Raw genomic sequence first — 4,849 nt, forward strand, 5'->3', positions numbered from 1 at the left:
AACTGTGCCCACGTGAAGGTGTTGGGGAAGTGCACTTGTGTGCATGCAGACCTGCCTATGTTAAGGGAAACCAAAAAAAGGCGCCCGGCGCCTTGTCCTCGTTGCGATCCTTGTAACCCGGTGGGTGTGTGTGTCCTCGTCCCACGTGTGTCACTGCTCACTGACTTGGGACTTTTTCCCGCAGCGATCGCGACCTGTCCGCTTGGTTGCCAAAATATTACTCCTCGAGGCGAGCTCTGCCTGGCGATCGCGAGCCCTTCGCTGCGGACCCTTGTCCGGGCTGCGCTGCCGCTGCTGCCGCTGCTGCCGCTGCTGCCGTCGCTGCCCACGCCCGTGGCTTTCTTGCTGTTGGCCGCTCTTGGGCTGCTGCCGGCGCCCTTGCTCTCTCTCGCTCTCTGGGTCGCATCGTCGTTCTCTTTGTTCTGCTTGTGGTGCTCTGCTCTGCTGCTGGCTACGGTGGGCCGCGATCTTAAATTATGACTTCAGAATTTCACCTTACAATATAACTTAGAAAATAATAATGGAAAATTATAAACTTAATAATATAACCCAAGACTTCATAATTACTCTCCTAAATGCTTAATAAAAATACAAAACAAGATAATTCCCTAGTGAAAACTTAACCATATATAACAAAAACTTCTCAATAAATCCTCATGGTGTCCCTGCTCAGTACTTAAACCTACCAATTATAACTACTTATAACCTACCAAAATTGTGAGTCATCACAAGCGAAATCGGTAAAAGTTGAGAGGAGAGTGGTTGCCGCAACAGCTTATAAGTGTGTAAGGAACCTATTTCAGGCTGGGGTAAACTCAGTCTGTCCAGGGTCGGCTACAAGAAATTTGTAGTTGCTGTGGGGACTTTAGGCGAGGGACGCGACCCGACGAGGCAATGCCGTAGCCGCGCGGTGCTTGGTGTGAGTCACCAATGTCTGCCCGGTGCTCCAGGATGGATCCTGGTGGATCGGGACTCTGGACGGTGGCTGATCCCGCTACCTGAAGCGTGTGCTTGAGGATAGGGGACAGGCGTGGCTTGGAAAAAAAGGCGAGGCTCAGAAGGATCAGGAAAAAGGCGAGGTAGAGCAGTGCGTTGTCGCAAAGGCTCAGAAGGATCAGGAAAAGACGAGGCAGAGCAGTGCGTTGTCGCAAAGGCTCAGAAGGATCAGAAAAACGCGAGGCAGAGCAGTGCGTTGTCGCAAAGGCTCAGAAGGATCGGGAGAAGACGAGGCAGAGCAGTGCGTTGTCGCAAAGGCTCATAATGATCGGGAGAAGACGAGGCAGAGCAGTGCGTTGTCGCAAAGGCTCATAATGATCGGGAGAAGACGAGGCAGAGCAGTGCGTTGTCGCAAAAGCTCGGACGAATCAGAAAAAAAAAGGCGAGGCTGAGCAGTGCGTTGTCGCAAAGGCTCAGAAGGATCAGGAAAAGGCGTTAGTAATTAGTTTGAATAAAATGACTCGAGAGGAGTGGGCTTTGGGTATAAAATATCGTATTTTATTCACGTTTTATTTACTAATGTAGGCCCTGGCTGCACCATGTGGTTGTTACTTAAGACTTACGTATGACCAATACACGTGGAACGAAGTGGGCTGAGTTTGGTATGCGCGTAGCCATGGGCAACGTTCTGCGTTCGCGGCGTGTTCGTGTGTGTCCTGTTGTTGCAAACAGATACGCGTGTTTTTGTATCGTGATTCGATTCTCGTGGGTCGGACCGAGTTGGGCGAGGTTATTTTGTCGTGTTGTGCCGGTATCGGTGCGTAGCTGGGAGTCGTGCTTCCGCGTAGTTTCGAGGTTCGATCTTAAGTGCCCGGCCGCTCAGATTTTTCTTGCCTCGAGCCCTGTTGTTTTTCGATAGCCTCACCCCGTTTTTTTTCTCCGATAGTTTCAGGGGTTGTCACTTCTCTTTGTTCTGCTTGTGGTGCTCTGCTCTGCTGCTGGCTACGGTGGGCCGCGATCTTAAATTATGACTTCAGAATTTCACCTTACAATATAACTTAGAAAATAATAATGGAAAATTATAAACTTAATAATATAACCCAAGACTTCATAATTACTCTCCTAAATGCTTAATAAAAATACAAAACAAGATAATTCCCTAGTGAAAACTTAACCATATATAACAAAAACTTCTCAATAAATCCTCATGGTGTCCCTGCTCAGTACTTAAACCTACCAATTATAACTACTTATAACCTACCAAAATTGTGAGTCATCACAAGCGAAATCGGTAAAAGTTGAGAGGAGAGTGGTTGCCGCAACAGCTTATAAGTGTGTAAGGAACCTATTTCAGGCTGGGGTAAACTCAGTCTGTCCAGGGTCGGCTACAAGAAATTTGTAGTTGCTGTGGGGACTTTAGGCGAGGGACGCGACCCGACGAGGCAATGCCGTAGCCGCGCGGTGCTTGGTGTGAGTCACCAATGTCTGCCCGGTGCTCCAGGATGGATCCTGGTGGATCGGGACTCTGGACGGTGGCTGATCCCGCCACCTGAAGCGTGTGCTTGAGGATAGGGGACAGGCGTGGCTTGGAAAAAAAGGCGAGGCTCAGAAGGATCAGGAAAAAGGCGAGGTAGAGCAGTGCGTTGTCGCAAAGGCTCAGAAGGATCAGGAAAAGACGAGGCAGAGCAGTGCGTTGTCGCAAAGGCTCAGAAGGATCAGAAAAACGCGAGGCAGAGCAGTGCGTTGTCGCAAAGGCTCAGAAGGATCGGGAGAAGACGAGGCAGAGCAGTGCGTTGTCGCAAAGGCTCATAATGATCGGGAGAAGACGAGGCAGAGCAGTGCGTTGTCGCAAAGGCTCATAATGATCGGGAGAAGACGAGGCAGAGCAGTGCGTTGTCGCAAAAGCTCGGACGAATCAGAAAAAAAAAGGCGAGGCTGAGCAGTGCGTTGTCGCAAAGGCTCAGAAGGATCAGGAAAAGGCGTTAGTAATTAGTTTGAATAAAATGACTCGAGAGGAGTGGGCTTTGGGTATAAAATATCGTATTTTATTCACGTTTTATTTACTAATGTAGGCCCTGGCTGCACCATGTGGTTGTTACTTAAGACTTACGTATGACCAATACACGTGGAACGAAGTGGGCTGAGTTTGGTATGCGCGTAGCCATGGGCAACGTTCTGCGTTCGCGGCGTGTTCGTGTGTGTCCTGTTGTTGCAAACAGATACGCGTGTTTTTGTATCGTGATTCGATTCTCGTGGGTCGGACCGAGTTGGGCGAGGTTATTTTGTCGTGTTGTGCCGGTATCGGTGCGTAGCTGGGAGTCGTGCTTCCGCGTAGTTTCGAGGTTCGATCTTAAGTGCCCGGCCGCTCAGATTTTTCTTGCCTCGAGCCCTGTTGTTTTTCGATAGCCTCACCCCGTTTTTTTTCTCCGATAGTTTCAGGGGCTGTCACCTCGTCCACCATCGGTAATATTTTGGGTATTGAAAATGGTCTAACGCCTTCAGTGTCGGGTTTAGTTGTTTACTTATTGTTACTTATAACTACTTATTAATAAAAACCAAAGATGTGATTTGACTTTGGGCCTTCAGTGGCGGGTAGCGTTGTGGGTAGGGGGCATAATAGCACAAAAAACGAATAAAGGTAAAAATACTGCCTCCAGTGGCAGTTCCATGGCCTGTCCTCAGTCGCATGGGGTATAGTGAGGAAGGTGAGGTCTGTAAAGACTTCTAGGTCTTTACAAGTGAGAGCGTTACTGCACAACAAGTTACAAGAGCGAGAGCGAAAGAACAGTTATTGAGAGTTAGGTGATAGAGAGAGTGATAGATGGCAATAACTACGACAAAGAGCGGCTAAATGTAATGAGAGGGCGTACTTACGAAAAGCAACAACACAAACACACGACTAACCGACGCACACAATTTATTAAATAAGTTGTGTTTTTACACAATTATCAGGCATGCACCCGCGGTAAAAGTATGATTTTAATGTAAGTTAGTTAGAGAGTTAAATTATAGATAAAAAACACCGGCTGTTTAAGTTAAACAAAAGGAAAATGCGGAGCGCAAAACAAAAACGTCTGGTCACTACGAAAGAGAACAAATAACAGGAATTACTTTAAGGTTGCACCACTGACTAAAACATATTAAATAATTCTCCGCTGGGAGACCAAACAGGGCGTGTCGATGGAATGTCTCGGTGAACCCGGAGAAGTGCGTGGTGGTGACCCACATGCTCCGAAGAGAAACGTGTCGTGTAGTCTTCTTACACGGTGAGATGCTGGATCAGCGGAAGGAGTGTAGATACCTGGGAGTCACTCTAGACACTCGAAGTCCAGAAAGCTCTATCGCCTCCTACATTAGAAAACAGTTAGCTAGCTAAGCTTATCCAACAAGATCCTTATCTACAAGGTTATCTTGGCGCCCGTATGGAGGTATAGCGCCCAAGTGTACGGTACGGCAGCCAAATCCCACCTGAATATGATCAAGGTGTTCCAGAGCAAGGTCCTCTGCATGGCAACTGGAGCTGACTGGTAAATCCGAAACAGGGACATCGACAGCGACAGTGGGGTCGACCCCATTGGCAACATTATAAATGCGCAGGCAGAGCGCAACCTGACGAAGCTTCGTAATCATCCCAACGTTCTGGCAGGAAGACTCACGTGGAGCAGAACCAGACGTCGACTCAAACGAATTCACCCAGTAGACCAAGCTACAAGAAAAATGTAATATAACTTAAAACTACCTGAACTCTAATTGAACAACGCCCAGTAATGCCCCCAATTGTCGCGTATTTATTTTTAAATCTTGTATATAGAAACTAAGCTGCAAATAATAGTAACAGTAAATTAAGTAAATGTTTCTTATTGTTAAAACCATTTAAATTAAAAAAAATCTTTTTTAGTCCAAACGAATCAGC

The sequence above is a fragment of the Drosophila obscura genome, unplaced genomic scaffold, assembly GCF_018151105.1.
Source record: "Drosophila obscura isolate BZ-5 IFL unplaced genomic scaffold, ASM1815110v1 contig_25, whole genome shotgun sequence".
NCBI lineage: Eukaryota > Metazoa > Arthropoda > Insecta > Diptera > Drosophilidae > Drosophila > Drosophila obscura.